Raw genomic sequence first — 7,501 nt, 5'->3', positions numbered from 1 at the left:
GTGTCTAATATGACTTGAAGAGCATTTATCTCTTTTTGTCAATTATGACAAGATTTACAACCAAACCCAGAAGGTTCTTCACACATATTCTTGTCACTTTGAATATCTATCATAGATCTCTTAATATCTTCCAACTTCCTTTCGGATTCTCATACTTTACCTTCTAATTGCAAAAAATATATTTTCATGTGAAGCTAATTTCTTAAAAGCATTTAATGTTTCTCTATGAACATTATCAAAAGTGTCTTGTAATTGAGAATAAAATTAATCACTAGTAAGCTCAAGTTTAGAAGGACTTACTTGTTTATTCTTCCTTCCATTAGCCATAAGATAAATCTAGGCCGATTCTACACTTGAAGTGGAGCTTTCATCACTTGAGCAATCACTTGCACTCTCCCAAGCTACATAAGCTCTTCAAGATTTACTAGGCTTCTTGTAATGCCCTCTTTTTTTGTCTTTCTTAATCATGGTAAATTCCAATCTATAGTGACCAATTTCACCATAATTATAATAAGAGCTTCTAAATTTACCTTTGCTATTCCCACCATCTTTTGAAGACCTGGACTCCCTTCTAAATTTTGCTAAGTTGCCTTCGTAGTGTTTGACCTTGTTCTTCTGAATATACCTTTAGTATATATTGACAAATAGCCCAACATCATCATCATCGGAGATCTTATCATCCCTTTCTTAATACTCAATAGGCTCATTCTTTGAGGACTTGAAACTAGAAGTATTTAGAGCAATGAACTTCTTCTCTTCCACCTTGTCTTTACCTTTCTCTTTCTTTATCATCTTTTCATATTCTTTGTCATGTTTTTCCAAGCAAGGGAGTTCTTTCTCATGTTCTTCCAATTTAACAAACAAATTAGTAAGATCAAGTGCTTTAAGACCATTTTCCTCTTTGATAGTTAGTGGCCTTGAGTTGCCATTCTCTATTAAGACATCTTAAAACCTGGTTAGTAGCAATAGCATTGGAGATAAGATTACCTAGAGCATTCAATCTATTACTAAGATGTGTGAATCTCTTTTGCATGTCGGCAATGGTTTCACCATGCTTCAAACGAAAGAGTTCAAACTCTTGGTTCAATGTGTTAATCTTAGCCTGTTTGACTTCATTAGTTCCCTCATGGGAAACTTCTAATGCATCCCACATAGCCTTGGCGGTTTCGCAATGAGAGACACAATAATACTCATCAACATCTAATATGGATATGAGAATATTTTGTGATATCCAATCATGAGATCATAAGGAAACTTTCAAAGAGTATGCGAGATGGCGTGAGATTGCCGCTGTAAGACCCCAAATTTGACCCTAAGATCCTTCATGCTATTTCATCATATGTAATGGCTTTGAGATCACACCCTGGCATCCTCCTTACCTCTTTTATAATTGGGTTTGCATTGGGATATATCATCAAGCACATTTTATTATATCATACTTTGTTTTTCTTCGTTTACTAACCCAAATACCAAAAAATATACCAATGTTTAGTTTACTTCTTTTGTAGGTAGTGTGTGTCACCTATGCCTCATCAAGCTCATATCTAGGTTTTGAGACCCTCAATTCAAGGATACTAATTAAAAGATGGTCCACATTGACTCTATACATCATATATGGATCCCCGTGACCTACATTTATCATTTTGATCAATAATTCATCAAGAATTTGAAGTTTGTTTGCCTTGGAAGCCCTAATTCACCTTGGTATCTTGTGGAACTTCCTCAGCAAGTTTCTTCATCATTTGATCAAATATTTTAAGGGATACTTCATATTACATCATATTATACATATATTATCACCCATGAGTTCAAAAGATCAAGAGAACTTCAAGTTTGCAAGTTGGTTCATGGTGGTTGACCAGAGAAAGTCAATTGGTCAAAACCGGGGTTCACTAGACCATATCTCCTACACTTTTTGTCATATGAAAATGATTCCAAGAATAAAGTTAATTCTTATGAAATTCTAAACAACTTTCATGTTTAGTTCAAGATCTAGTTTTGCATGGAAAGTCATTTTTTATGGTGAAAGATTATAGGTCATTTTGTCTGAACACTAGTTAGGAGGTCAACTTCCAAGGACCATAGCTTGCTCAATGTTTATGAGATGAATGCAATTCAAGTTGCATGATAAAATTCAAGACGTTCTCTCAAACTTTTATTCTTTTAAGAAATTCAAATTCAACTTGCAAATGCATTTGTCAAGAGGAAACATTATAGGTCACTTTGGGCCCTTACCGTTGAACAAGAGATTTCCTCAACTTCTAAAATGCATAACTCATGCATGCAAAATTTAATTGAGGTCAATATGTTTGAAATAGATACAACTTTTATGAAGTAAATCTTTCCATTTTAAGCCCATAGAAATAGTTATTCAAGGTGGAAGAAGTGAACATTTGGCTTGGTACTTAGAAAATTTTCATTTATGTTTGATTTTCCAAACTTCCACCTCAAAATTCATCATGATCCAAGATTAAAATGGAAAAGTGTTCAATATTAAAGTTGTTCCCCTTGATCTCACCTTTTCAAAAAGTCCAAGACCATCTCATTTGGCTAAGAATTGAGGGACTTGCGCATGTGTTCTTCACAAGGTTCCATTTGGTAAGATTTATGGTTAACATTCATTTCCTTTATGCATGGTAATGTGACATCATTTCAGGTTGAATTGAGCTCAAGGTGTGTTTGAATTGAGCTCCAAGGGCCTGTATTTATAGCAATTGGGACTGATATTTGCACAATTGAAATTTCATGCACAAGCTTGAATGGGCGTGTACAGGCCCATGAAGCAATCGAATTTGATCCATGTACAATCATTCTGATGTTCAAATGAGGCTTGGATGTCAAGGCAATATGAAATGTGATTTTTTGCATTTGATATCTTCCAATCATGCAGACATGTTAAAGTCATGCGCAACCCTAGCAAACTTTATCCAAAATGCATGAACTTGGGTTCCTTGGAAAGCTTTGATCAAGGGGAACAACTTTGATGTTGGACACTTTTTCATTTGGAACTTGGATCATGATGAATTTTGAGGTGGAAGTTTGGAAATTTCAACATGTTGAAATTTTTTCTAAGTGTCAAGTCATATATCTCAATATTCCACCTTGCTTAACTTTTTATGTGAGCTTCAAATGAGAAAAGTGTCTTCATAAAAGTTGTATCTCTTTAAAAGACCTTCATAATTGTCACCAATATCATGTCATTTGGATTTATAATGATAGAGTTATGCATTTTTGAAGTTAAGGAAAATCACTTGTTCAATGGTATAGGTCAAAAATGACCTATAATGTAGCCTCATATCACATGCTCACAAAAGTTGAATTAGCTCTCACTCCAAACATAAAAGTTGAAGTAGACATCTTGAATTTGATTTTGAAACTTGGAAATCTTTCATATCATAAACATTGATAAAGTTATGGCCTTGGGAAGTTGACTTTCAAATTAGGGTTTAGACAAAATGACCTATAATGTTTCAACATATAAAATGATTTTCTAAACAAAACTAGCTCTAGGTCTCAACATGAAAGTTGTTTGGAATGTCATTTAGAGTAACGTTTCTCTCGGAATCATTTTCATATGGTGAAAATTGTAGGAGATAGGGTCTAGGGAGACCCAGTTTTGATTTGATGAATTCATCTGGCCAACCACCATCAACCAACTTGCTAACCTTCAATTATATTGACTTTTTAGGCTCATGGTAGATCATATATGCACAAGATGATAAATTTTGAAGTGTCCCTTGATAAAATTTATCAATTGGTGAGATATCTTGTTGGAGAAATTACTCAAGATACCTAGTCAAAGTAGGGTTTCCAAGGCAAATCACTTCCAAACTCTTGAAGAATGCTTGATCAATATAACATGTAAAGATCATTGGGACTCATATATGATGCTTAGAGACATTGTGGATTAATCCTTGGTTGTGCTTTTAGCCATGAGGGTCTAAAACCCTAGGTGTGAACTTGATGAATTTTGATGATCATGCCCTACCTACAAAAGAGTTAGGCAAACACAAAGACATATTTTTGGTATTTTGGTTAGTGAAATGATAAAATACAAGTATTATACAATCACATGGTGCTTGGTGATCTCTCCCAAAACAAACCCAATGAGAGAGGGGTATGGAGAATGCCAAAGTATGATCCCAATGCTAATGCATATGATGAAATTGCATGAGGGATCTTAGGGTCAAAATTAGGGTCTTACAGCTGCCCCTATTTAAGGACATTTTAACTAAGGAGGTGAAGGTTAAAATCTTCGTATCGACTTAGTATAATGGGCTTAAATAACAACATATAGAAACTCATTTTGGTCCCTAAGAGACCTCATGATGCATATGATATGAATGTAAAAAGAAAATTCTCTGTGGGGAAATATTGCCACAAAGGAAAAGAAATCAGAGAGTCCGAAGATCCGCAGGAGTATAATGCATTCTGTGACGAAAACTCACTTGGAAGACAGAGATTTTGGGGGGATAAAAGGTTACGTGTAGGCCAGGCTACGACTTAAAACTGATAGACGGAATAGAGGAATTCCATAAAATGGAAAGACTCAGCCTGGGAAACAAAACATTTGCAGGGGATTACAAGTAGATCAGGATAAAACTGAAGTTCTTGATTCAATGCAGGGAAAAGTGATTTCACTAAGGAAATGCGCACTCAACTCAACTAGGGAAGAAATAAACTTCAACGCAGGAGGAGCAGGAATCTATTATCCACTACCTGTCACTGGGTAAGGAGATAATAAAAGTCTGACAGAGAGGACACCCGTCATCGGTTAGGATGAACATATCCAGGATGACTCGCTGGGAACCACCAGGAGGGAATATTCATTACCGGTTACTGGGTAAGAATAGCCTTGTTGGGGAAAACTGCATAAATAGGATTTACAACTACCAGTTACTGGGGAGAAGACCGAAGATGAGAATATCCGTCACCGGTTAAGGTGAACATATCAAGGATAGACTCAAAGGAAAGAAAATATGTCATTGGTTAAGATGAACATATCAAGGATAGTCTTGCCTGGGAATTGTTAAGGAGGATACCCGTCATCGGTTAAGATGAACATATCAAGGATAAACGAACTGAACAAAAAGTAGGAATTACATCTATCGAATACTGGATAGAAGACCATCAAAGAGAAAATTCGTCACCGGTTAGGATGAACATATCAAGGATAGACTTTGTTGAGGGGAAGAGCAGGATTTACAACTAACGGTTACTGGGTAGAAGACCGCAAAGAGGAAGAAATCTGTAATCGGTTAGGATGAACATATCAAGGATTAACCCTCTAGGGAACAAAATAGAGATTACAACTACCTTTTTACTGGGTAGAATACCAAGGATGAGAATATCTGTCATCGGTTAGGATGAACATATCAAGGATTGACCCAAGTAAGGGAAGAAAATATCCGTCATCGGTTAGGATGAACATATAAAGGATATACTTCCTGGGGAAACGTGAAAACGAATCCGCTGGGGAGAAAAAGTTGCTCTTGTCGGGTATTGGGCAAAAGTGAAAAACATGAGAAGAATATTACCAGTTACTGGGTAATAGGCTCTCAAGGGACCAAAAGCATCTATCTAGGTAAGATCTAGAAAGAAAAGGTCAATCAAGACTTAACCCAATGAGGATATAACTCAAGGGGAGTAATTCCATCCAAGTAATCAACTGGGGAGGAAACTAAACAATGATCTGTAAGAACAAAAATTGTTCTACAACAGATTCCAGGATTTTGATGATAACAAAGGATGAAACCAAAAACGACACTCTAACGAATATTTTCTAAGTGTGCAGGACTCTGAACAAGAACAAAGGAATCTGATCTCTTTATTAGATACAAAATCGAATCAGATATAAAATACTAGAAGATCAAAAGCATCTGAAGAAGAAGCGCGCTTTAGAAGTTCTGACTCTGAGCAAAACAATATAGCAGAATACCAGAAGCTCTAAACTTCCTCTGAAATCAACGCTGATGATCTAAAAGACCAGGACTATCAGAAGCTCTGATGTCACATCACAACAATCTCAGATTAACAAAGTTAACGCAGATTCTGACGAAGAGTCCCCTTATCCAGAAAGAGTAACGGAAACTACAACTTCAAATAGAAAGAAAGTATATTTTGAAAGAAGTTATTCAGGGAGACAAATCTGTTATGGTAAGAAACACAGAAGTAATGGCATTAAACTCTCATCAAAGTCAAATATTCTGCCATCACTACAACGGTCCTTTCACCTCTATATAAAGGACGGCGAACTTCTTTGAGAGACACACCTGAACGCACAGAAATACTCTGTCTCTCTTTTAGTCTTTCACGAGCTGTTGCTCATAGGTGAAATTTCTTGTCTACTCAAATTGCTGTAATATTTGCTTTATCTTAGAAGCACCTTTAGATTACAATTCTCTTTTGTTTAATTGATTTTGTTCCTCAAGTGACTCTGCGTAGTCTGTATACTTGGGAGGACTAAGAGATCTTTCTCTTAGACGTTGGTTGTAATAATCTTTCAAGATTAGTGGATTAAGTCCCTTTTGAAGGTGAAATCACCTTGGCCGGGTGGACTGGAGTAGCTTTGTGTTATAAGCGAACCAATATAAAATCCTGTGTGTTCTTATTCTGCAAAAGCGCTTATTTTCCAAAACAATTCAAACCCCCCCTTTCTTGTTTTTCTCACCTTCAATTGGTATCAGAGCTTCGGCTCTGTTATTGATTTTCTAATCAAACACTTAACAGTGTAGAGAGATCCATAACGAGAAAAACCATGGTCCACACAAATGAAAGAGACAGTTACAATGCTAAGCCTCCTGTCTTTGATGGAGAGAAATTCGATTACTGGAAAGATAGAATTGAAAGTTTCTTTCTAGGCTATGATGCTGATCTCTGGGACATTGTCACAGATGGATACAAACCTCCTATAACAGATGCTGGAGTTGAAGTTCCCAGAAGTAAGATGTCAGATGATCAGAAGCGCGAATTGAAAAATCATCACAAGGCCAGAACGATACTTCTCAATGCTATATCTTACAACGAGTATGAAAAGATCACCAACAGGGAAACAACTAAAGACATACTTGACTCTCTAAGGATGACTCATGAAGGAAACTCTCAAGTCAAAGAAACAAAGGCTCTGGCTCTAATCCAGAAATATGAAACCTTCAAAATGGAGGATGACGAAGCTATAGAGGTAATGTTCTCTAGATTCCAAACTCTTATTGCAGGTCTCAAAGTGCTAGACAAAGGATATACAACTGCAGACCATGTTAAAAAGATAGTCAGAAGCTTGCCAAAGAAGTGGAGACCCATGGTCACTGCCTTAAAGCTTTCAAAGGATCTGAATAACATCAGTCTTGAAGAACTTGTTAGCTCACTCAGAAGTCATGAGATAGAGCTGGAGGAAGATGAGCCTCAGAAAAAGAACAAGTCTATAGCATTAAAGTCCAGATCTGAAAAGCGTAAGTCTGACAGGAACAAAGCCTTCCAGGCCGAAATAGAAGATGCTGATGAC

This window comes from Lathyrus oleraceus, chromosome 1 (genome assembly GCF_024323335.1).
Source record: "Lathyrus oleraceus cultivar Zhongwan6 chromosome 1, CAAS_Psat_ZW6_1.0, whole genome shotgun sequence".
NCBI lineage: Eukaryota > Viridiplantae > Streptophyta > Magnoliopsida > Fabales > Fabaceae > Lathyrus > Lathyrus oleraceus.
The sequence above is the reverse complement of the archived record's forward strand: the minus strand, read 5'-3'. Positions refer to the sequence as shown.